General features: G+C 42.5%; 1 long non-coding RNA gene across 9 annotated transcripts in view; it reads left to right on the top strand.

The window, feature by feature from the left end:
* LOC109633705 (uncharacterized) overlaps nucleotides 1-27,195 on the top strand; it is a 158,284-nt gene that overhangs the window by 127,538 nt on the left and 3,551 nt on the right. For 4 of the 9 annotated variants that reach the window (XR_011240916.1, XR_011240917.1, XR_011240919.1 and 1 more), the window contains exon 6: nucleotides 17,910-18,051. The exons of 3 other annotated variants lie outside the window; for them this stretch is intronic. This is a non-coding gene — a long non-coding RNA (uncharacterized lncRNA). Of the gene's footprint in view, nucleotides 1-17,743; nucleotides 17,802-17,909; nucleotides 18,052-27,195 lie in introns of all 9 variants that reach the window. 2 more of the 9 variants (XR_011240918.1, XR_011240920.1) reach the window with 1 other exon arrangement.

The following is a 27,195-nucleotide window of genomic DNA, read 5'->3' as shown; positions in this document are numbered from 1 at the left end:
TGGCCAGTTGACATCAGCCCGCGCCTCTCCGACCAAACCTCCCGGCCCCTTCATGCCAAAGCCACATGCAAACAAAGAAAAACCGAGGCAAGCGCACACAGACACACATCAAAACAGATTTTGTGTTCGTGACAACACCCTGAAAAACACAGAAACTATTAGATAAACTGCTGGATCGTGGTAGAGACCAACAAACTACAGCACTCTGCTGCTATTTAAACCTGTTGGCACATTTCTGAGGCTGGATTTCTTACCATACAGTAAGATCTGAGCAGGAAATAAGGTGCAGTAACATTTTGCCACGTGCATGGAAAAAAGGCTGCAGCTATATCTGTCATTGATTTGGCAACTTTTTAAAACAATACACGGCTTGTGTGTGTTGGAGGTAGCAATGGTGGAAAATGTGAGCAGCAGTAACTCCATATAATATCATAGTGCTGTGCTGTGTGATGATTTTATGTGCTCCTTCTAGCACCTGACACACACCTCACACATACGTGCACACACACATACCAACACATCCCTGTGGGGCGATGGAGCGAAACAGAGTTTATCCTCTTTGACCTTCACAGTCTGAGGCCACTCGGCTGGATGAGCTGGTATCTGTGTTGCAAGGTGCAGTCAAAGTGCTGCTTATTAATGCTGTGGCTCAATGGCTCATTCTCAGAGTGTAATAAGTGCAGTGCATCGCTGATTCTCAGTGTGCACTTTCAGCCTGTACAACTTGGTCATGACCCCAGATGTCAGGTAGTTTAAAAATTGTGCTGCTATTAATCCTATACTGACTATAAACTGGACCTTTTCAGATTAAAACCAGCAAACTGAATCTCACAATCAGAGCAGGCACACACACGGTACTTTTTCCCCTTTTTCAATAGGCCCTGTCTCCTTATTTCACACATTTGGTCATTTGATTATTATTTGAATTTGGATTATTGATTAGATCATGTAGATAATCTTTTTTGAGTCGGATGTTCTATTCTTTTACAGGAAGTGTGTGTTAACAGTTTTTTCTGTTATGTTTGTGATGTAGCTCTTTTTGGTTGTTTGGTTGTTTTTCCGGGTATGTGGGCTCAGATCAGCAGGTCGATCAGGGAGAGTGACAACAGGTTTGCAGGCTCAGCTCTCTGACAGAGGAGGGGCTGGGCAGACTCAAAGTGACAGAGAATGGGTGAAGTGTGCTGCATTAGATCAAGTTTTAGTCAGGACGTTGTATTTATCTTCTGTATTTTTGCAGAATTTGTGAATTTGTGAATTGTGAGGTCAGCAGCAACCCACTGTCCAAACTTGGTCTTGTCTTGAGTGTGGTTTCTACTTGTCTTTCTGTTTAGCTCCCCCTATACTTACCAGCGCAGGTGGTAGGTTCCAGGCAGGTGAGGCTATAAAGCAAAAATGCCAGGCAGTAGTGAAGGGGGAGAGAGGAGGTGGCAGCCTGTTGTGAGGATGCAGAGTGTGCTCTTTTTTATTTCTCTTGTATGATTTATTTTTGTTGCATTTCCCAGGGATCCTTCTGTCTTTCTGTTGTAGTGCTTTTTTTGCTAATAAAATGCCCACTACTCCTGCTTCTTAAGTATTGCTTTTTTCAAGTTTTCAGTGCCAAATACCATCCTCCACCCCTATCTGGGGGTTATGGTGCTACAGTGCTGTTGTTGTATTGGTAAACTTCATGTTGATGAAACACATATTCTAATCAATGCATTTAGACATTTAGATATCGTATAGTATTTTTAAGTTTTTCTGAGGTTACTCAAAAATGTGTTAGTGCCCTGACAGCTGTCTCATGTCTGTTATTGAAGCTATCGCTTAATCTGACAAAAAGATTCTGGTGTTATCATGTTATCTTAGTTAGAGACTTGGGATTTTTTCCATAAAGCCTACGTTACAATGTTGAAGTGTAGAGTGCATGGAGATGCATGTGAAATATAATGGAAGATTCTACAGAATTGGATTATGGGAATCGTAGGATCCAGTTTTTCATATGTCTAGTCCCCATGCAATTCCCATATGGACCAATGCCCGGGCCACAGTGGATGTGTGAGCGGCTCGTCTGTCGGAGAATGTCTTGCTTTTCATTTCGGTGCCCATATTATAAGGTTAGAGCAGCCACGCTGCCCGCCTGAGACGAGCAAACCCTAGAGAGCCTGGGTCTTGCCTATTTTTTTCATGTGCTGCATTGTTCATAACAAAATAGATTTTTGCCACAGTTTCAAAGTCCATCTGTTGAATATGTCCTGTGCCCTTTTCAAAGTATAAGCACTCTTGTGTTTATGTTGACTGGATCTGTTAATTTGTTTGTACAAGGTTTTTATTGTTATTGTAGAGTCCTGGCATTTAGTTAAGCACTTTTATTCAAGTAAATACACAAATAAAAACAGAAACCTCACATAGCAACTCCACAGAAGACATGAATTAGATCAGCAACACTCTTACACGCTGCACATGAACTCAGGATATTTCTAAATCTGTTACACTGATGATGATTTTGAACATTTTTAAAATGTGTCTCTTTTAGGCTCGCAATATATTGGGGTTGATGGTGTTCTTTGGTGGGTCTGTGCAGGGGCAAGGCAGTACTGGACATAAATAGTGAATAGTGAATGTGAATGAACATGTCACAAGTTACTGAATCATCATGATAAATATCCGTGTGTGACCTCCATTTCCTTACATTTCTAAAGAGTGTTCAGACGGCAAGCAGGGTGAGACATTTATTTGATTTGTAGCTGAAAAAAATTTGGGCATGCAAAATAATTTCCCATAATCACTGTGAGCCTGCACGGCAGAAATGGATTTTATTTAGGGGTTGTTAATCAGCGACACTCGCCTGATTCTGCCTCGTCTACCTACTGTAGCTCTTAAATCCAGCCTTGTAATAACCCGCTCTAATTAGGACCGAGACACACTAACAAGGGACACCACCATCATCATCACTCAGCCACCTCATCATCATCACCATTCTCATTATCAAGCCTGAGATCAAATTCCAGCCTGGCTCCGGGATAGTGGGACTTCAGTACACCTGATGTATTGTGCATCATTAGATTGTTGTTATTACTGTGCCATGGGGAGTCAAACAGGATGGAGATTCACTCCTGTAATATTCTATATGGCCTACTAGGGAGGACCCACTTGACATTCTCTGTCTAATGATAACAATCTATTGAGGCAAAGGGCTGACACATTAATTTGTTTACTCACCCTCTTTCTTTCCTGTACATATCAACGACACATATCACCAACTGTACTGCACCGCTGCGCCACTGAAGTCCATCTCAACACCACACAAATGTTTGCTCCCCTGTCTGCTGTGATCCACATGACTCATAGTATTGATCTCTACCAGATAAAATCAACCTCTTTCTTGCTTAATTTGTCTCAATTAACACTGTAGTATGCATGTATCCGTTTGAACGGCAAAGGAAATAAAACCCATGAGTGACACCACCGGCTGGTCTGTCAATGCAGCCTGAGCCGATCCAACATCTTGCTCAGACTCAGTGCTGCAGGGCAGCTACAGCTAAAAAGGCAGCTGCCTGATGATCGATGACTTCATCCAGTCTGCCTGATTCCTCCACTTGTGCTGAGAGAACACTTAATGTAACAGGCCCACAGAGAAACGCCTTGATTAGGCAGCGAGAGCAAGGGGCCACAGGGAGCCACTTAAACTGAGAAGCTTTCCATGCAGGAGTCTTTACCAGAGCATACATACACTCAGTGATGTATATGAGATGCCACAAACACATAGCATCATTCTCAGTTCAGTGCACAGCTACACACAAATACACACACACACACTCTGCTCTGCTGCCAGCAGGCGGACTAGGCCATCCAGCACAGCTGGTGTATCCCAGTGTTGACTCTTCAGTTGGGGAGGACTGCTGCAGGGATTTACCGTATCACCATGGGCAATGCAGAGATTGGTCGGGTATGAGTCGATCAAGCTTTATCTCTCCCCAAGGTACCAACACAAATCTCTCCAATAAATAACCTGTTCTTAATTCTGATTTCTTAACGCAGCTCCTGCAGAGAAGATTAATCAGTCTGAGTGAGGCCCCAGATAGCGTGTTCACATGGAGTTTGTGCACAGTAGCTTTGACTGAACTGATTGCATTATTTTACTTCCTTTCAGAGGAGGACTTGACACCTTCCAGCTCTGGCATGTGCATACTCTCACATATTCTCACAGACAGTGACACATACACACATACACACAGCATTCACACACGCAAATACACACACAAACACTCATGGCACTTCTTTCCAAGCCCTCCCAACATCTGCTTGTTCTTCCTCTGATTAAAAAAATCCTCTGCGTTTCATTATCTCTGATTTGCATAGTAATAGCACGCATATTAAGCAGCTACTTCAGAGGGTGGGCGGTCTAATGAATGCCGCAGTCTCCTCTGTTTTAACTCAATTTTTCCTCATCCATATTCAACTGTGTGCCCCCTCCCAGCTCCCTCACGACCCCCCTGCCCTCAGGGACGGCAATTCTGTTTCCGCTGAAATGCTTCCTCCAGCCTCTCCCCAAATCCCAGAACCCTCTCCATTAATCCAATTAATTAGAGCCATTGATATGCAGCCCGCTTAGACCAAGCAGCTGTTTGCCTGCCAATTGCCTGGCTATGGGGAAGGGTGGGGGGATTTGGTGGGCAGGTTATGGGGTGCCCTATCACCTAACGCACATACAGCAACGGTTAGAACACAGCGCTGAGAAAGTCACCACCCACCATGTCACCACATTCCTTAGAGCGACGCTGACCGTCATTAGACCGTTGAAGTGTGTTTGCACTTCGCCACTGTTTTGACTTGCTAAGTCAGAACTGCTGGTAATGTGGCTCGTATAAAAAAGAGAAAAGCAAGATGTATAAAAACTGAGTCGCTATATGAACTAGAACAGTGGTAACTAACACTCAAACTCATTTTGTTTCATTCACACTTATACTGCTTTATTACCCTCGGGCACAAGTTCCTTCCTGGGGAAACAAAAATGAAAGCAAAATAGATGAGCAATTGAAATAAGTACCACCTTTTATTCAATCAACTGTTACATATTCCTCTGTGGTTCGGCCAAAAGCAGCTAAATATACATCAGTGGATGATAATTCTCCCAATAAAATACTCAAAATAGAAAATCTGGAGAGAGACGTCCCCTGATGCCCAGAGTAAGAGGTGTGCCTCAGAATTACCATACAGAAATGAATAGCAGCGACAGTGTCTAATGTTTTGTGACACAGCACAAATGTGCACACCCTGGCCCAATCCAGAAGTGAAGCCACTCATCGGAGATATTAAATTAAGAAATGCTGGAGTAGAGGGGTAATTCACTTTTCTGCTTCACTGGCTATCATCGTCGAGCAAGGGAACGCTGGTGGTAAACTATCCCCGTCTTGCCTCCACTCAGCCTCTCTCTCTCTTTCTTTTTGAGTCACCTCTTTTCATTGACTTTTTTTTGTCCCTTGTCTTCAAACAGTCAGGTGTTCTTTTCTTGTATGGTATTTCTTTGGGTAACTTGGTTGAGGTTTGGCAACACGGTGTTCTGGTCATGAAATAGTAGGACATAAACTGCTGGTCTGAAATAGGATGGGAATTCTTCACTCTGTACTGTTACTGTACTCCAATCCTCTCCACCTCTCCACCTCTCCACCCTACTCTTTTCACAGAAGGATTGACACTGGATGTAAATCTCAATCTGCAGGTTTTTTCAATATGAATGGGTTTCCTGGGGATACAGGTTTTGCGTTGTTGCAGCAACAACAGGATATAGAATATTGCAATAATGCATTGCAGTTACATTGAAACAGTGGAATGCACAATGATTCTGATTCCAAGTCCAGTGGGGTCTGTGACGGAGGTTTTCTGTCTCCTCTATGATGGATTCCTCCCTGTGGGATTGTTGTAGAGGGAGTCAAGTTTTTCCTGATGGATCGAAACAAAAGCCTTGCGGTTAATCCTGAAGATCGAGAATAAAGAAAACTTTCCTTCTTAATTATCTCGTCAAGGAGACAACGTTTGTTGTCGGGTGGTTGGTTTGTTACTACTCTATAGTGTTCCACAAAAATTGGTGACAGGATGGCACATGGGCCAAGGAGGAACCTATCAATTCTTTGCAGGGATCCAGGATTGTTTTTTCACTTTCTAACTACGCCACCTCCTTAAACAATCCATTTGTAGCCTCCCCCAAAGGGGTAAAATTCAATTAATCAATTTCATTCTTTTTACATTGCCCATTTTCACCAATTTGCATCATATGACTTAACAATCTTTACAAGGTGCGACATCCTCTGTCCTTAACCCTTTGACTAACCTTTCAGGGGCAACATACAGACAGGGGTGAAAATATAACCTCCTTCGTGGAGGTAATGAGCAGTTCAAGAAAATAAATCAACTGTGGATGCAGAAACATTAGAGACATTGCTGATCCCCAAAAGTGTTACAGTGAAAGTGGATTTCTATATTTCATAAGAGAGAATGCTACATGTAACTTTTTCGATATCTAAAACTGGGGTGTGGACTTAAACACCATAGACTTTTTCACTGATTTGACACTGGGGAGCAAAGGCAGGTCAGGTCAGCCGCTAAAAAGAAGTGAAATTAATTTAACGTCCAATTGGTTTCCTTTGTCAGAACACTCTCTACACAGTCCTATGTGTAAAACTCCATCCATATGCATGCTAGGAAAAAAACAGTACTTGCTGGACTGTAGAGCAGTGAGCCAGATGTGTGAACAGCCTGTTCTCCCACAAGATTTCAACTTTTCCTTTGGAGTTCATGTATTGCTCTGTTAGTGTGGTAGTGAAGCAGGGCTGAAACCAAAGACAAATCAAGACCAGCTTTGAAACAGAGGAGGTGAACTCAGATGAGAGGACGATTTGTTTACCATGAAGTGTTGATGTTTGAGGTCTTTGTTTCAGGAATATACAAATCAGTCTGTTTGAGATACTTTTGGTACCTCAGTTTAGGGACTAACAAGAAAATGTTGGATTGAAAACGAGTTCGTCTGGGAATGTGCAACAGGGCATTGCTTTGTTTCAGTTACAGATTCAATCTATTATATTTTCCACCCTTTCGGCTGCTTTTCTCTTAGCGTGCACATGAACAAAGAGCATGTCAATTTAGCATTGATTACAGTACAATTAAGGTAATGGTTATATTGAATAATATGACCTGCATTGAATATTCATTGAAAAAGGATGATTAACATATTCTCCATTTATTGGTCTAATGGTATGACCTCCAGCAGAATAGGGACGTTTCCTGAAAAGTAAATAATGAGGTTGGAGCGAGAGAGAAATGGTAGAAATTAGTTTATTCCTCCATCCCTCCCCCAAAGTGAATTTCAGCTTATATCGTCTCTTTTTGATTTTGTTCTGAAAGCTGCTGAAAGGCCAGAAACAGAGCGGGAGAGCTGACCTGACCCAGTCGGAGCTGATTCAGAATGTCTCGCTGCAAAGACAGGGAGCGAGGGAGGAGAGAGAGATAGGAGGTGTCTATTTATCTAGGTAAGGAAGTGCTTCTCTGCCCCCCCCGCCCTTCCCCTCCTCATGTCTTCTGAGGCAGAGAGCTGTGACTGAAACACATCGCTGCACCTCACTCGGGATGAGCTCCAAATAAATGGGGGGGAATGGGGGCACAGAAGCAACATTGGAGAGAGAGAGAGAGAGAAAGAGAGAGAAGCGAATGGAGGCTGAAGAGGAGAGCTCTTTAAAAAGGGGTTGTCAAAATAATGAAAACAAATGACGCAGAGTCTCCTGAGATGGAGAGAACTTCATTTGTGAGGTGGCTTTCCTGGGATTCTGCTGTGCCGCAGCAAGTCCTCGGTTTAGAGACCAAGGGGAGCCTTCGCCACGCACGGCGTGGTATATAACGGAGAGGGAAGGGATGCAAGACAAACTGAGGAGAAGAAAAATGAGAGCTCTCATTGTAATAATTGTTCAGGGTCAATTATTCCCACGTTGGAGCAAATCATGCTGATATGTGTTAGCGTGCAGCAGGGAAGGGAGCTGCTGAATGTAGCATTACCATGGATATGATCCCCAGTAATGCCTATGCAAAAAGAAAGTCTATTAATTTAATTCAGCCAGTCTCATTGAAGTAAGGGATTCAAATACAGCGTTCTGCAGAGTCAAGTATCATAAATCATGTGAAATGATAAGAATTTAGGAAAAGATGCTTGGAGTGGCTGCCAAAATGAACTAGTGTCACTATTTGAGTTTAAAAGCTGTGATCTCTAAATGAAGCTGAAAATAAAATGATATTTCAAATGTTGTTTTCATTTTACCTCTTTCCAGCTTCCTGTCTACCAGGCTTATTCCGTGTTTCGTTTTTTGGAATAAAGCCAGGCCAGTTGCAATTTTGCTTTTCAGTGAGACACAACATCCACCGCTTTCCTGCGCCTCCATCCCCTCAGTTCCTCTCTTTATCTATCTTTCCTCTCTTTCATCCTCTCCCCCTCTCTCTCTCTGGCACCTAACATCTTCTTTTGCTTATCGCCGCCTTCGTTCTTCATCCTCCCTCCTTCCCCCCGACTTTGACTTCATCTTTCAAGTGCGGCAGCAGCAGCAGAATCTTCCCACCCAATCCTCCTCACAACGCTAGCTGTCCGCTGTCTGCATTCCTGTCACGTGCCCACCAAAGGTTATATGGCCCACTTTCTTATCAGCTGCATTGTGGGATATCTCGGCTCCCAGGCCTGTCTTCTAGAGAGCTATCTGTACCCTCCTCCTCCCTCTGTTGACTGCAGGGAGGACAACCTTTGTCGACCTTGTTTTTTTTTCTTCCTTTAACAGAATAAAAATGAAAGAAAGAACAAATGCAATGCAGGAAGGAAAATAAAAAAGGGAATAGGTAAAAAAAAAAAGAAAGTCCCCTGAGAGAATGTGTGATGAGATTGGTCCAGAGTTAGCCTTGTAAGAAAAGTGCCGTTGGCCCCCTCTCTCTCCAAGTACAGTGGACATTGAATCAATATCACCCACTCACCCCCTCCAGAACCATTCTGCCCCTGCGCGTGCTGTCCACCTGTCTGGAGGGGGGCCGTGGGTGGGTGGGAGTGGGTGAGCTGCTAGTGGGGGTAGAGGGAGGTGTATGGATGTTTGACAGAGCTGTCATGTACAAATTCATTTTGGATCCAGTCAGACTTTTGCTATAATAGGCGCACATGCTCAAGGTCTTTGCGGTCAGGCTGAGGCAGAGGAGCAGATAGATGCCTCGCCGCAATACTGAGAGCCTATTATTTAAAAAGACTCTAATTATGATATTGTAAAATATAATTTAGGAAGTTAAGAAGTTTATACTATTCATGAATATAAAGTTATGTCAGATTTAACCCTGAGAGGAATGTGCGTTTGTTTATACAATCTACATACCATGTCTATTTTAGAGCACCGATTGACCTTATTGTTAAATATTTCTCAACTTTTTAGAACATAATAATGAACTCACCAAAATGTTTTTACCATTTATTTGTTTATGTATATGATTGATCGATTTCTTACTGTATCAGGCCTTAATAAGGCTTACAAGACATCATTATTTAGAAAAAGAGACATTACAAAAAAGACAGAAAGAATATTTATGTATATTTGTAGTGTCTATATTGTGTGTTAGACCACGCCTACTGTGACTGGTCAATGGCTGAACATTATTAAACACAAATCAATCAGCACAATTATAACAAATTACACCTCCAATCTTGTCATACAAACATACATGGTCTACCTTTGTTGTCTGAGCTAGCATTGTCACACTAATGCTTAAATTCTGCTTCTCTGTTTCTGACTTTATATAACTGATCATCTGATACTCCAGAGTCTGGCATCACACCCTGCAGGTGCTGCTCTGTAGTCAAACTGACTGAATTTCTTGTGAAAGTATGCTTATATGCATTTCCTCGTCCTTTTGTCTTGTCAGTCACCAATCCTCAGTATCGCTAAAGACGCTGCAGAAAGCCAAAATAAAACAGCTGCAGAGGTAAGAAAACCTCATTCAAAAATCACTGTCATTAGTAATAATGCAAATAACCAAAGATGCAGCCTTGGAGCATGACCCTTCTCAACACTTCCCACTATTTCATTTTGTTCATTAAATATCTCCAACTAATAACTGTAAGACTTACAACAGTTACAGCAGCTCAGACAGGTCAGTAATCACAGCATCTAAGATATTAGGAAAATGAATAGGTCAATTAGTTGGTGAGACTTATTTCATCAAGACAAAGTCAAGCAATGATGTAAGTAAGTTTTTTTTTTAAATGCTCACAAATCAATTGTTAGTTAACTAATGTACAGACCACAAGAATGTTAATGGAAAACAATGTTGAATGCGATTTTTTGTAAATAAAAAGGTTATGTACGAATAGAGGGCATCTGAAGGCTTAAGTGAATAAAATGGTTTCTGACGAGCAGAAATAAAGTCATGATGCTCTCAACACCACATGTGCTCAAGAATTTGTATTTGAATCAACAATTTTAAAAGCTTGTGAAATATATCAAAATTGATTAAGATTACCACAATTAAATGTCCAGTAACCCCAGTTTGGTTGTCACGTGTCATGAGATAATAGACTATTCCCACCAACTCAATCATGTGTTTCTAAAGCCGAAGAGGTAACAGGAAACAAGCTGAATTATCCCTCCAGAGGCTAACTTGCAGCCTGCAGAGCTAAAGCGATGCATATTAAATTCACATGATGTGTCTCATGACTTATGTGCTGTGCTGTGTTGTGTGTACGTTTAAAGTGGGGACATTGTATTGACTAAAATACAGAAACACTTTAAAACTAACTTACTAATTGCTATCAGACCTAAGACCAACACACCCACATGCACAGTTAATTAATTTTGCCGTTTGACAAACCGGAAAACTGAAGATACTGTTTTGATAATACTCATTAAATGCTGTAGTGTAGACACTGTCATTCAAACACATGATGATGGCTGGTGCTTTGCAGCCATTGTTTAATGATGAGGACAACATTTGAAATTTGAAGAACCCTCTTATCCTCGATCACCTTGGCGCCTGTACAAACTCTTTTCCACATAAGTTAATTTTGACTTTGGTGGCTTTGTAAATAAAACATGAGGGTGCTTGTGCATGCTGCCTTGAATAAACATCTCCTTGAGTTTGAAAAAAAAACGTCACAGCAATTAAAGATGCAATGTCTCAACTCACCGAAATGTTTTAAAAGTGTTTATGTCGCCTAAATCCAGGCACACTGCTTTTACTGTGTTCATGGCATTAACATAATCTATTACGAGAGACAACACTTCCTTCACAGCTCCTTCTGACAGACCTACCTGGGACTAAATAGCACCGAGCTGTGACTTCAATCTCCCTCTCTCTCTTTCTCTCTCCCTCTTTTCTTAACTGGGTTATCCGTTCAGTTCCACGCAGGAGGAGAGCAGGGTTAAGAGGGGCGATGGGGGAGCACTTAGCGAGTGAAGGCCATGGTGGCAGTGCTGGAGTGTTATTTAATGAAGTAGAGGATCTGGATGCATGGCGTCGATCACAAGATGTGGTGCAGGTGGTGCTACAGGAGTTAAGAGCGCGTGTTGGTGCATGTTCGTGGTTGGGGGGGTTGGCGGTGACAGCAGGTTGCGCTGTATGTTCCACAGGGCGAGGGAAGGAGGTTTGATGGTGCCGTGAGCCCATTGGGTGGGGGGTGCTAATAACATCAGTTTTTTATTGGCCCACGAGCCCAGAGGACTGTTTGTTTGTCTGTATTCATGATGGAGGGGATAAAAAGTTGATGCATATGCAGTGAGGAGCAGAAGACTGGGCTGGTCACTGCTGCCCCCTGCAGGGCATGCTCCATTCATTTTGTGTGTGTGTGTGTGTGTCAGAGATTTGTTTTTGCTTTGTTGCTCTTGTTTCCATGTGTCTTGACAGTCAAATTTAAACTGTGGACATCTTTCTGCTGATTAGCTGAAATTATGACACACACAGATTCACAGCACTTGACCATGTAGCTCAGGATCAGTCATGATGTTCATATTCTCATTCAGCTTAACTTTCCTCTATCACGTCTTTGTAACATGATTCCATGTTCCCTCAGCCTCATTCTGTGAATTCATGTTATCGCAGATTTATTTACGTTATTGATCACTAACTTATTTAATTCTTCCAACTGCATGGCCAAAGGCACCCATGAATTAGTTTGTTTGGTGTTTTTGTGCTGAGTGTGTGTGAAAGAGAAAGAGAGAACGTTTGAAGGAGAGGTTATTTGTTCTCTGAAAGAGAGAGAGAGAGATGGAGAAAGAGAGAGAGGGCTCCTTGTCACCTCAAAGTTTTGCTTCTGTGAACGGGAAGAGATGGAGCGAGGTTTCAGGCCTGGGTAGTAAAAAAAAAGAAAAAAGGAGGAGTGGATTGGGGGGAAGGGGTGGTGTAAATTCAACATGGGGGGAGCTGGGTGAGGAGAATATCAATCGGGCATGCAGCGTAGAGGCAGCCTGCCATGGTCCGCTCCAGGAGAAAGATTAGAGAGGGGATCAGTGTCATCAGCAGCAGGAGAGTAATGGTGCGGGCCAGGTTCAAGGCTGGAGCCAAGAACGTATCGGCATCGCTGCCACCCCCATCCCATCACCCCCATACCGACACCCCCCCTACATGAAATAGAGGTTAACCGCCAATCCAGACTTTTCCCCCTCTTTTACTGAGGGTGAAAACTACCGCTGGGAGTCTCAGGACAATTTTTATATAGGATTAGAAAACAAAAATCAATATTTAATTATCTTTGAGCTTTTTGTGTCACTGCATCTTTAGGTCAGTATGTGTTCTGGAGCCAGGGTAGCCCCGGCACTGTAAGTGAAGGAGTTGTTAAAGAGCCAGTATCTTTTTTTTTTCATAGCTTTCATTGCACAAGGTTAAAGTTTGATGAAGGTGCTGTAGCCTTGTCTAAAATGATGGAGGCACCTACTGTTGAGTGTGTCGTTTTACATTATCTTAAATAAACCTGGTGTTATCGCCACAGTAATAGACATTGATTCCACTCTGTGCTTTGACATAATCCCAAACTGATTAGTTCAGTCCTAAATTTTAATCTTACTCAAGAGGGCTGGTGGACAATCACTGCTGGCCCTTTACACAGCAGCACACATCCCAACACAGCTCAGCACACAGACCGTGTCTGGCCCAGTACATAAAACACTGGCTGTTTACGTGGCTCTCAGACGCTGTATTGGATTAAGGTAGCTCTTTAGCTTTTTTTCCCTGTGGCAGTGGCCGATGAGCCTGTGGAGTGGATGTGACGGCCGCTTAAGCGGTGACAAGCAGAAGGTCAGTGTCGCTGATGAAGGAGTGAGGCCAGCTGGCCCTCTGATGTAGCCATCCTTTAAAGTACAGAGAGAATCCATCCTGTTTAAGGCAGACACCCAGACAGACATGGCCAGGAAGGATGTTAGAAATGGAGAGAGAGAGAGAAGAAGAGACAAAAGGAAGTGGGCAAGGTAAAAGGAGTGGCAGAGACAGAGGGCTTAAATGTCCCCGTTCTGATCAGTATACCTCTGTAGCAGGCAAAAATGTTCCCCGCTCCCCCGGGCCATTTATTAAAGTGATGAAGAGCAGAGTGGCCCTCTATGAATCAGACTCCCCTCTCCGCTGTGTGCTGCATAGGGATACTCATGGCCTGATACTCTCCTCGGTTGATTGTGGTGATGGTTTTGTAGCTCAGATTGCCGTGGGAGAGTCTGAAGGCACCAGGTGAAAAGACAGGGGGAAGAAAAAGAGACCTTTTTCTGCATAGCTGTGCATAATAGATTAGATCAGATGAAACTTTAATGATGACTGTGGAGATACAGGGTCATTACAGGGATAGAAAAAACGATAAGAAAAAAGAATACTGGAAAAAAAGATTTGCAACAAAAAACCAATGAAAACAAAAGCAAATAAATAAAATAATATGATTAAAATATAGTGTATTATTTAAGTTTCCATTTTATTAATGATTTTCCTGCCATATCTGTATAACATATAAATGAAAATGCGTTTCTCAGGACACATTTGCACAAACAAGTGTGACAGGTATAAAATGCTAAAAAAAATAATTAATTATTTAAAACAATAGTAGGCATAAAAAAAACTTGTTACAGTCCATGTATTAATTTACAGTACATTATATACATTTATAAGTAAGTATGCTTTTCTAGCTGTTTACATATAAAGGTTATTATTTAGACCCAAATCCAAAAATGAATCCCTATGAATCCTGTCCTCTTTACTCATCTGCATTCTTCAATGTGTGTGTGCGTGTGTGTGCATGTGTGTGCGTGCGCGCATGGGAGGCTGTGCTGAGCTGTGCAGAGCGTACCAAGTCTCCACCATCCCCACGCCTCATTTACCTTTATGACAATGAGGGAAGTCCCGTACACTGATTGCCCTATATATAGTCAGAGGTAATCACAGGCCGGTGGAAAGCCGAGGGGCTGCATGGAGATAGAGCCTGATACAGTATCACTAAATTAAAAATGGAGAACTCATTTGTGTTTGGACTAGAAAGGACAGAGACCACAGGGACGGAGATGCTAACAACTCCAATTAATTTTCTTCTCTGTGGTGTGGTTCAGTGAATGAGGGATGTATTCCTCTAATCACCAGGTTTCTTCTTAAACAAAATCTTTCTGGCTGCACAGGGATTAACAGTTGTGAAAGATGAAGATTCACCAGATATGCCCAAACACCCAGCACAGATCAGCGCTGCTCCACAGAAGTTCTGAAGGTGTTATTGTCGTATTATATGAGTGAGCTGTCAAGACATTTCCTCCACCTAACTCCCACTCTGTCTTCCACCTCCCCTCCCCGCCACCTCCCTCTCCCTCTGACACCTTCCCTCAGCGTAATACACACCAGCAACCAATCGATACGTACTCAGCCGAGAGCCAGGAGGAATTGTGGCAGTGTAGGCACCACACATTACAGGGTGGCCAAGGCCAATAAGCTGCGGAGGGGGGGAGAAGGCGAAGGACAAAATTGGAGCTACAGCTAAATAACAGCTTTTACGCACGGAATTCTCCATCGGTGATTGGAGCGTTTTACCACGCATTAAGCCTTTACTTTTCACCGGCGGTGACGCTGATTCAAATTGGGATATGTGCTGTCATTGTGATTGAACTGACATCAATTTAGCGGCGATCCGATCCTTTTTAAAATACTCTCCAGCCACCCACATTATTATGCTTATTACTGTTGTGAATGTGATGAAATGTGCAGAGCGCCACAGCAAGAGATATGCCACCATGTTTCCATAGCAACATATCACACCGCCACCGCTGCATCATACACCTAAATGACAGACACAACCTATTGAGCCCCCCTGGAATGTGTTTGCATGCCAGTGCAGTCCATGTTTTTTGAGTTCGCATTTTTCTGCTAAGAAACACAACTTAGATTCAACCAGGGGAGACCTTGGTGAAATAAAATGTAAAAAAAAAAAAAAATCTATGCGTAAATTTTATCTTTCCCTGAGTACAAAACAGTTTTAGAGATGACTTATGGCCCGAGGAAGAGCCTTGACCTAAACACGTTGTTTCAGAATGGTAAATAAAATGGTATATGGTCTCTATCTTGATGACCCCTCAGAGTGCTTTACACCATTTTTTTTGCTATTCACACACACACACACAATCAGTGCATCTATGTACAACACTTTCTCTCTCACACATCACACACTGCTGGCAAAGCCGTCACCGGCAATTTGGGGTCCAGTTTCTTCCTCAAGGACACTTGAGCAGACAGAATGGGGTCGAACCGACGACCTTCAGGTTAGTGAATGACTCGCTCTTCCTTTGGAGCCCCAGCTGCCTGCTTTGCATTGTTGCTGTGAAGCATCAACAGTTCCTGGATATTAAATTACTTAAAGGTCCAGTGTGTAAGATTTAGGTGAAAGGGAACTATTGGCAGAAATTTAATGTAGAGTAATCCTCATGATGTTTTCACTAGTTAATTTCATCTAAATTGTACGAATTGTAGTTTTCTTTACCCCAGAAAAGACCCTTGATATTTAAATACTTTATATTTACATTGAGGGGACCCTCTCTACGGAGGCTGCCATGTTTTTTACATTAGTCCAGACTGGACAAACTAAACACCTTTTGAGTTTTTATGACAATTAAAGGCTGCCAAAGGTTCTTTTTCATGTTTGGAAGGAGAGGGTGAGGTGAGGGGTGTTCAGCTGCAACATGCAATTTCAACACTAGATATCACAAAATTCTACACACGGTACCTTTAAGTCTTTGAATTAACCTAATAAATACACCCATCCATGCAGGGTATTGAACAACAGATTCAGTATGAGTACACTGTGGTCAATTATCAAAGTATCCTAACAGACGGACTGCTGTTTGTACGTCATTAATCGTACTTATTCAACTGTTATATAAATAAGCATTTAAATTATTCTTTGCCATCCTAGTGTAGCTGCTTTAAAAGCAAAACATACATAACCACAAACATTTTTCATCTAAGTGACAAACAAATATAATCGTATGCACACTATGTGAGCGAGCATGACTCACCACAAGTAGAGGAGTTGCACTTTATTAGCATCAGGTAAACATAACAAATCAGTTATGCAACAAACTGTGCTTCAATGTGAAAGCTTCATATATTTCAGTTTTTCTGTCACACGTCAAATACGACTCCGCAGGTTCAAAGCTGGGGGGGAGATGCGACCATGTCAGGAGTTATAGTGACATTTGGTTTTACTTTGAATGAATGCACACTTTTTTCTGATCTATGTTTGTCATGTCATCATCACGTGTATGTGCTGCGTCCACCTTATTTGACATTGATTGATTTGTGGACAGGTGTCTGTCGGTATGTTGTCAGTTTGGCTTCTGTATTTGAAACTTTTTTGAATAAGGTCCATAAATAAAAAGGTAGTCTTTCAGTTTAAATGGAAAAAATGAATGAATCAGTTCACTTTGTTATTGTGTGGCCACTGTATTTTATAATGGTTTCACCATTTTGTTTCAACTTCCTGCAATTTGTTCCTAACTATTCAAAAACAATTCACACTAAACAAACATGGGTCAGTTTGATCCCACCCGAGACTTTAAATCTCTTTTGGTTGGCCTTTGTTTTGGTTCAATGGTCCAGACGCTTTCACTCCTGTTACATTGGTTCAGATTGAATTGAATAGTATGAATATAGGTGTGAGGGGGCCCTTAAGGGGCAAGAATAGGGTAAACATCTCTTTCTGTTAATGGAGGGAATAAATACGTCTTTATGATTTACACCGACCTGCACTTAACTCTGCAAGAAACACATTAATGACAAAAGATTTATTCACTGAATAAAAAATATGCTCATGCAGGTGATTCAAATGAATTGATCTGGTGAAATAAACAAACATGTTTTTTGTGTACTGTGAGCGAGTGTTTTATTCAGACTATGCAACAGCTGTTTTCTAATCATAAATTTAAAATGAGTACGCTCTATACTGCGTTAGTTTGTGTTTGTTCTGTGTCTGATTGTTGGTTAAGGCACTTGAACATCCAGGGCCTCCTGCTGCCTGAAAGATCCCCTGAAGTTAGGGAAAGAAAAAAGGCCTCCGGCGTCATCAGTCCTTCTGATTACAATCAGAGGCATCCAGACGACGGCATTTGGAAAGAATTAGATGCAAAACACCTGTCATTTTACCTGAGGAATTCAGAAAATAACAGAAATAAGACTTTGAAAGAGTTTCAGACTGTCACAGAAATCTTTTTATTTTATTACTTTCTAACAGCAGTTCACTTCTTCACATTCGCAGTGAAGGACACTGGTGCCGGAGAGACACAATCTTTATATTACTACTGAATCTACTGAAAGTAATTTATAGCATCCTCACTGACACTCGCCTATATACACTTCTTAATGTTCTAATCACCACAACACACAGCCTACTTACTCTTTTCTTTTCTTTATTTTTATTAAAGGTTGAATGTGACTAATCAGTGGAGTTCAGTCACTTCTTCAGTGTGTGGCCCACTCCCGGCCTGAGCCTCGGGCAGACCGCCATGATCTCAGCTCCACTGTAAATGTTTTCAAGTCCGAGAGAGCATCAGCTATCAAAGTCTTGTGAGTGACCACATCCAAACAGCCTGGGGACATTTGTAGAACACACACACACACACACACACACACACACACACACACACGCTGAGTAAAGTTTGCCTAACAGGATATAGAGCGAGTATCAGGGAGTCTTAGGCATTATAGTGAAGATGCTGTCTGCAGTTAAGAATTAAAATGAGTTTCCATTTATCCGCGCTCTGCTTTTATTCACTTTCACTTTCTCTATTGCTTTTCTATTTATCTCCCCTCTCTCACTTCTCCTGTCCTCTCTATCTCAGTCTGCTGCTGTGCGTCCCTGTCTGAGCTAAACATGCTCTTTGCCTCCAATTTATCTGCCCCACCTTCTCCCCCCACCACCCTCCTCCATCGCATCTCCACCTTCATCTCTGTCTCTCCTCCTCTCCTCAGCCGTCCTCGCCCCCTTCTTTCCCTCATAGATTGACTCTTTCCAATTACATGAGCGGTTTCTTCAATCACACTGTAACAAATTACCTGACAAATTAAAAAAACACCAGTGATATTTCTGGGGCTTTAGCGCCGGGCCATTCTTACCCTTAATGAAATTTGCTAAGCTATACATCAGGCGTCTGCTGTCAGCCACGCACGGCTCTTCAAGTCTTCCCTTTCACCCCTGCTGTTTTAATATGTTTTAAACGGATAATTATTTCCACAAGTAATGCGTGTCTCGATAGCTGCTGGTCTGGCTGTTTTCCTTTGGTTAATTTTACCCATTAAATTAGTTCAACTTTAGCATTTTTTCAAAACACGGCTGGATTAAAGACATTTTCATGCATGCCTATTTGCCGTATATCTTGGAGTTTGTAGATAACAGCGTTACCATGCGCAGGTAATTTGAATGATTAAAGACGTATGTGATCAGAGGCAGGTTCCGTGTTGGTTAATATTAGACTGGTCCAATATTCTTCAGCACATCTCACAAGTTTCTCCACGCGCTGACTTGAATGTTTAGAACATTTGAAAAATTCATGAATATTTTTTTTCTGCGGTTCCAGGATTAATCACAGAATAAATTTACTTGTGAAAAGATTTTCCAGACTCTGAGAGGTGAGATTAAATGATTCAGGGTGCAGACAAATATATATACCTGTGAACATCCATATTTCAACTGTAACTGCGTGCTCATTTTTCACATTGTGTATTCACTTTAACATCCCTCTCTAAATTGAGTTATAGAGGTAATGTTTGCTGTTGCAGGCAGCAACATTGTGTGTGTGTGTGTGTGTTGTGTGTGTGTGCACTGTAGGTGGGTGGGCTGAGTTGTGCTTTACTGTACATGCATATCTGAGTCTATCTCTGTGTGATATTCACAGTGAGAAGTAGCACGACCACAGGCCAAATGACACATAATGGAGCTTCCAAGATACAGGCTACATCCACACATATACCAGGGTTTCCACTTACAAATTTCTAAATACGTTAAAATATCACATGACAGATCATCAATACATGTAGGTAGGTCTTAATTGACATCAGTTAGGGTAGAGAAAGGTTTTAGCAGAATTACATAGATCTTAGTTTTCATGTTTTATGGACAAAAAAAATCTTCTTAAACCTGCAGAAACCTTGTTATACGTTTTAGTTTAAGATTTTGTCTAGATGGCCATAAGTAATACTTTTGAAATCGATGATGTCGATCCCCATGTTTACTGGGTGGGTGGGTGGGTCCGAATGGGGGGGTGTCTGTACGGGATCCAAATCTGCTGCGAGCCACTGTGCAGTTGAATTCAGATTGATGTGTTTCCTTGGAATGATAATATTACTACACAACTATAAAATTACTATATAATTTTACAACAATATGCTTTGATTTGCTGTAATTATTATTATTAATGATTTAATATGTATAAACAACCCATAATTACCAAAGAATCAAATCTGACCTTTCAGACCACAGATGTGTTTAGAGGCATTTAAACAAATGTGTTTTGTTGTTTTCACCAGGTCGTTGTGGAAGCTGTAATGAAGGCTTGTTTTATAATAATGCTGGACCTGATATATTATACAGTAATTTACAACAGGCAGCTCAGCCACCATCAGTCAGAACACAGACTGAAAGCATCAGCTGCTTGTAATGTATCATGATAACAGGGAGTATTATTGAGCTGTTATGACTTCTTATGTCATGTTTTGTGCCACTTTTCCCCCTGTATTGCACTAATGGCCTATTGAACCTGCCAGTTCACATTCAGCTGAGTGTGCGAAAGCCCTCCTTGTTGTGAAAGGTCGTATCATTATGAACAGCTTACAGCGTCACGATGCTGTACACAGTCTGAATACCAGCGCTGAGTTTGCAAGGGCCTGTTTTCTCATGAAACAGAAACATTCCGTCGAGAGGAGGGATTCCTGTTGTTGGACGTGGCGCAGGACGCAGAAAGCAGATGCTGGCGTTGGAACGGTGCCAACATGTGCAGGAGACCAGGGACCCGGATAGTGCGCATGAACAGAGAGAGAGAAATGTTTGCTTTTTAGATGTGAGTTTCAAATGGGGGGGAGCTATAAAAAGCATACGTCCAGAACTGAGTCTCAAAGTCAAGGCCTGTGAGATAAGCACATATGCAGCGCTGCTCGTTTTTTGGAAACACATGTTTAAGTTACACTCCCTCCTCTTCTGAACCCTCTGTGACAATGGTAACATTTTACAGCACAAGCTACTGTACACTCTATATGATGCTCCTGAAGAAAACACATCCCTACTTCAAAACCTTCCAATGATAAGCTGATGTGGGGTAGCTGTGCCTCATTTAGAGAAAATTCAAATTTAGAATCAAATACAAAACTTAAAGGAATATTTTTTTTGGGACCATTGGACAGTTTTTGAGACTTTGTGCAAAGTTTCATATTTACAGCACACAAAGTGATCAAAGGAAAATGTCCAACTATTCTAAACTTTGTCTCTTGTACCATTTGTCTCATTTGTATGCATACAAAAGCTGCACACAGCTTGAGAACTTTAAACTTTCTGCTACCCTTTCTCTGGCAGAATGTGATCAGGTCCACATGGACCAAATGAAAAGAAATTAACACTGAGTTGAAACTGAATCAGCTCCATGACCTCTGTAAGCCTTCCATGAACCCTCCCTGTGGCTTTTCAGGGACATAAATCTCTGGGAAGTAGTTGTCCTGCCGAGCACCTCTTTCACGGCCACGGCCTGTGATGACCTGCGATGAGAGGTGGCTCTCTGCTTCCAGGTCAAACTAAAACGCACCTCATGCTATATCCTTAACGGCTCTGGATGTATTACATGTTGGTCAAGGTTACAATCATATTGTTTTATGATGAACAGTAACACCAAATACTGAAAATGTATGTAATCCAGATGTTTATGTTTGTCATATTTGGCTTCTTAACCCGTCTAAACCGGGAAAGCTCTCAGGTGTTGCTCTACTTGCTTCAAGGCCTGTTTTTTCTATTGACTTAACCTTCAATTAACCAGGATGCATTGCTACTTTAATGACTTTCATGCCTCAGGTCATGGTCACTTTAGGAAACATAACAGCCTTTCACACTGATGGTATCCTTCTACTGATAATAAAGATGACATTTCAGGGTATTTCAAAGGTATAGGAAACAGTCCATATAGTCCTTCCTATTATAAATGAAACTTGCGTGGCTATGGTCACACATGTGAGTGTGTGTGTGTGTGTGCCTGTGTCTGTGTCCACCTGCGCACATGTTTACGACAGGCAGTGAGTGAGTCCGCTCCTTCAGTCTTCAGTAGGATGCTATAAAAGTCAAAAACCAAAGCAGACCCAGAGGAGTCTTAGTCTTACCAAAAAATTTCCCAGCCAGGAGAAAACAGTAAATTGTTATGCGTTCTCTGGGAGCACTTTGAACGGAAGAACCTCAACGCGACGTGAAGCTTGAGCTCAGCTTCAGTCGTCAACATGCGATGTGACCGCAGGGAAGCGAAAGCCGGTAACATCCGTCACTTCCTTTCTTATCAGAGACATGTGAGATCTAAAGTTTCATTTTTCACATGGTAAATACTGTGCATGTGTATTTCTCCAAAATCTACAATATGTATAGTTGGGTTTATTTCCAGATTGCTGCACACAGTCATTCAAATTGATTTAAAAAACGGATTAATTTAAAAGAAACATTTCTCAAACCAGAGGATATTATTATGATTATGCATCCTTACGGGTACACACCCTTTCAGGAGGAATAAAACAAAGAGGGACAAACGAAAGAAAACGGTAAACAATTAAAATGCTAATTGTTTTGTGTGGTGCCAGCGTGTGGAGTGGGGAGTCCTCAGGGCTTTCTTGCCAGCCTCGTCCGACATGGGCTACTGTTGCCTCTGCTGAGCGAGAGCCGGAGGAGACTGTGCAACTCTGTGAGAGGACGTCTGAGGTGTTTATGCATTTTTAAAATATTTTTCATCTTGCATCATGCATACACTGCTGTAGAAGTTTAGGCTTGTGAGGAACCACTGCTTCGAGGGCACGCACACATGGATCGCCACATGCAGTTTTGACTGACAGCCCCTCAGAATAACAACCTCTGATGTGAGGGGCACATAACCTCCTGCAACTAAACTCATTCCAAACCCCCGGACCCACTAGTGCTGAGTAAACACAAAATGCAAACGCTGGTTATTTAACAAGCCTCCGCCTCTCCATCCTCACGCCCCTCCCGTCCCCCTGCCCTCGTCCTGCACCCCTGCCCCAGCGTCCCCGCCTCTTCACACATTAAGTATGCATTGATTCAGCCTTCCCGTGTGTTATAAATACAGCATCGATCCGCGCCACGATCAATAGACTCATTCACATGCATAGGGCCACTTTGATAACTCTCCTACTCTGAGCCACTTGCAATAGCACCCGGCTCCATCTCTTTTTCTCCTTCTCCCTCCATCCCGATGGCTCGTCCTGATGCTCTATACCATTCATTATTTTATTCCTATAAATATGTTTAAAGACACTTACAATCAACTGTACAAATCCTGTACAAGACGGACGGCATGTTCCGATTCATAAATTATCTAAATCACTGTTGTGGAGTGTGAGGGTATGAATGCATGTCCAATACCATCCATTCTTGCAATGGTTACTGATGCAGAGAGAAAAGCTGAACTGAATGGATAATTGTTACGTAACTTCTTGCAACCGTGAGTTAGGTTTGGACCAACTTCAGGTTTTCTTTAGCATTCGTTCCTTCACAATCATGATTGACGTGCATGCTATCAAAAAGCAGAGAAGTGCCACTCGTTTAATTAAAAGCAAATAAGTAAAAGTTTTATTAGACGACGTCCTAACGGACCGCCTGGGTCCACATCACCAAATCTACGATTATTTACTTTCTCTACAGACGTGTGGATAAAAAAAACTGCAATAAAAGGAGGCAATTCACGAGTTTCAAATGCATTTGTAATCTAAAAAAGATGGAAACAAACACCAGCAGTTTCAATCAGGGTGCATGTGGTCTGCTTCAGATAACATCCAGGTGGTTTATTGCCTCAGTGTGTGAATAAACCCACACAGAAACTCTGCTGAACACCAGCGAGGCACTAAAAAGCAGGATTTAGAAAACGGCTTTTTCACGATTACTTTCATTCTTATTTACAATTTTTTCTTTGACATTCCGATATCCTCCATCCGCAGTCTCTCTTCTAAAGGAAGTGAAGGGGCGGTTGTTGATGATCTTTACAGGGCTCTGTCCCTGTTGTGCACTTAAGTAGCTCCTCATTGCTTTTATGGTGACTCACTAAAACCTGTCTTGTAAAAAGCCGGCCAGGGAAGGAAAGGTTCGTTCATAGAAGACCTCTGAATTTTATTGACAGATCACTTGGTCTCAACACACAGTTGGGTTGAAGTTGGCGTTCTCACTTCACTGAAGCACAAGAACATGAGGTTCTTCATGTTCCATGAACATCTGGGATTTTTTAGAAGAGAAGAACAACCAAAATATAATTAAGCACATTTCCTGGTTTTTTTCCACTCATCTTTAGAGTTAGTTTCTGAATACTTTTTAAATTCTCTTCAAAAACGAGTAAATTGCAGTGAGTTCTTCGCTCCCACTCCTCACTCCCACTATCTTTGGTCTCGCTGAATGCTGAAGATAAAAAAGTATCATAACCAAATTGTGTATTTGTAGTTTTCCCTGTTAGTGTTAACATTTAGAATAAATGGAAAGAGTCAGCATGAAGCAGGCCGCTCTACATGCAGCGGCACATTCAGAATGACTCCTCTTAATGTCAGAACCTCACTTTACATTAGCTGGGGTGTAGAACAAGCAGACAGATAATGTCATTTTGTCGCTGTGCTTTACAGCAACTCCATTTTGATGGGGAGTGGTTTGCCTGGCAGTGTGTCTCATCTTAAAGATCATCCTTAATTGTGCCAGTGTGCAGGAAGACCCTGTCGTCCTCAGTGGGACTCTAATTGGCTTAAACTTAACTTAACCTTTCTGCGTCTTCATCCTACGAGCAGCAGTCAAAACGACATTATAAATGGATCTTTTGTAAAGCAGCGCAATGTTTCATTGCAAACCTCCGTGGATTCCTGCCACATGGCAGGTATAAGAAGCGTGATGCGCGCGTGTGCATCATGCCATCCTGTGGAGGAAAATTAAATCAAGGGTTGGTGTCATGCAGACCTTGTTACTCAGAAACACATTTAATTTTAATTTACTCTGTCGAGATATTTCATGTATTCACCAAAAAAAGTCCACCGCAATCATTCTCCATCAGCGTGCTCAAATTTCTAAGATTCTTGCTTCTCGGGTTAAAGGGCTCCTCTTCTTTTATTCTTCAAAGACATGCAAATGCTCCCAGCTCGCTCTCTGTCTTTTACTTTCACTCCAGTAAACTAGGCTTATTAAATGCATTAGGGAGAATCAAAGTTGAGGTGTGCTTTGAGTGTATTCAAAGACGGTGGTGATTGGAGCTTGAAAAGGTAAAAGATGGGAACCCCTCTTAGTGTCCCCACGCCCATTACTGTACACTACTTCATTTAGCACCAATTAGATTTTCAGTTCCCTTTCTGCTGCTAATGCCCCGGCTTGCAGGGTCCATGCTAAATTAAGCACTAGATCTTCATTGCGGGCTGCAAACCAATTGATTTTGCCCCTTAATCAATTTATTTCATTAGTTATACATTCCTCTTTATTCCTCTCCCGCCTCCGTCTCTTTCTCTCTCTGCTGTCTCGTCTCAGGAGCCGCCACTAGGACAGTGACCTATCCCGGAGTGTGACACAGAGGAGAGTGATTTGAATGATAACCAAATAGCTAGCACGGCCTCGGCGGTGTTTAAAGATCATATGTAAATCAAATGTCGGGGGGGAGAAATTGCTTGGTGGGGTTCTGTCAGAAAACAATTTAGTGATCGTTAAAAGGGATGCCTCGCCGTCGTGCAAACCTCCGCAAATTAAATCAATGCAGCCACCGGTCTCTGCCCCCTTTCACTTCTATCAAGGCCCACCCCTCCTTCTCCCACTCTCATTTTTCTTCTCTCTCTCTCTCACACACACTAACACATGCACGCAGACGTAAAGATACCCACAGAGGAAGACAGAGAGTGAAAGCCTAAACCTTGAAGATTGTCTGGATAAGGAAGATAAGGATGTTTTTATTACTCTGCTCCTACACGGTGCAGTTTTGGAATTGTGGAGGGGAAAAAAGTGGAAGTGTTAAGCCTCAGTGTAAATAACACAAAGGGACACAGCGTGGCACATTCATGATGACAGGCGTGTTAATGCAACATGAGATGCAGGGAGATTGAAACAGACCCCACCCAGGATGATCTCATCGTTTATCCTAATGAGATGAGTTACTATAGCAGTGCCAGAGAGCATTGCTACAGAACAGATCAGTGCAGCAGTATAGTTGTGGAGAAAAATACCCTAAAATGTTAAACCCATTCCCCCAAGAGAGCCAGTCATGCTCGACTCCTACCCCTAAAGCCTGTATGTGCCAGTCAAAGTCCCAGGGGGAGAAGCTGCGTGTTTTCAGAAGACTAGTGAAATAAAAACATGTTGTGGAAAATCTACATTTGGTAGATGGAGGCGACATCACTCACTGCAACATGTTTGCAGAGTTGTGTGCCGGCTACAGATGTGGTTTTTCAGTTGAAAAGCAGAATGTGTTTTCCTTTTTCACAGCCTTCTAAAAAAAAAAGAAACAGGGATGAGCAGGCAGAGATGTGGGTGGGCTGACATGTACGCATGCCCACACGTACGTTAGCCGTGTTGTCTGCAGGGTGTGCCGTCATACACTGTGTCACTATATGAACACATACTGTGAGAAAGAAAAAGAACGACCGCCTGTGTTGTTGTAGGCGCTTGTGATGGCACCTTTATAACGATGCTTACACACACACACACACATACACTCTCTCTCTCACCATAGGCATATAGAGATTTCGCAGTACACACTCATTGTGTACTTGTCAAATGGCACCTGATATCCGCCAGCGTCTGGGAATCAAATTAAGTGAGCGACTGCTGCCGAGGCCTCCTTCTCTTTTTTTCCCCCTCCTCATCCGCCATTCCCCGGGCATAATTAATTTTATCATCAGCGTCATTATTATTGTTAAATTGTTTTTCATATTTCATCATTTTTTTTCTCTCACTCTCCCTCTCCCCCCATCCTCGGCCTGCCTGCAGAATACCAAGTGTATGCTAATGTGTTTTGGAGATTGCCAGCGCGCACAGAGATGGAGAGAGGTAGAGAGAGGAATGAGAATGAGAGAGGGTCTGAGGTGAGGAGAGGGGTGGGAGATGGAGGTGAGACAGAGGGGAGGGAGGGGGGGGTCGAGCAATGAGGTTGGGAGGCAGGTGGAGGGGGAGAAAGGGTGTCGGCAGTGGTGGAGAGGGTGATGTGGGGTGGGGTGGGGGGCGCTCCGGTGGGGTGGGCGCAGCGTTGTGATGGGGCACATTACGTATTCCGCCGGCGTATTTGGAACCCAATTAATCAAGCAGAGGAGAGGAGAGATGCAGAAAGGATGAGATCGCCCTTCACGTTGATGAGGCCTGGCCGGGGCAAACGCTCAACCACCTGAGCTCCTAACAGCCATGCCGACACACAGGAATTATGGCAATACCTTCACTCTCTCTCTCTCTCTCTCTCCCTCTCTTTTTCTTTCCCCCATCCCCTCCTCCTTTCCCCGATCCCTCTCTTTGTGCGA

This window comes from Paralichthys olivaceus, chromosome 4, assembly GCF_024713975.1.
Source record: "Paralichthys olivaceus isolate ysfri-2021 chromosome 4, ASM2471397v2, whole genome shotgun sequence".
NCBI lineage: Eukaryota > Metazoa > Chordata > Actinopteri > Pleuronectiformes > Paralichthyidae > Paralichthys > Paralichthys olivaceus.
This window is presented reverse-complemented; position numbering and strand designations above follow the sequence as displayed.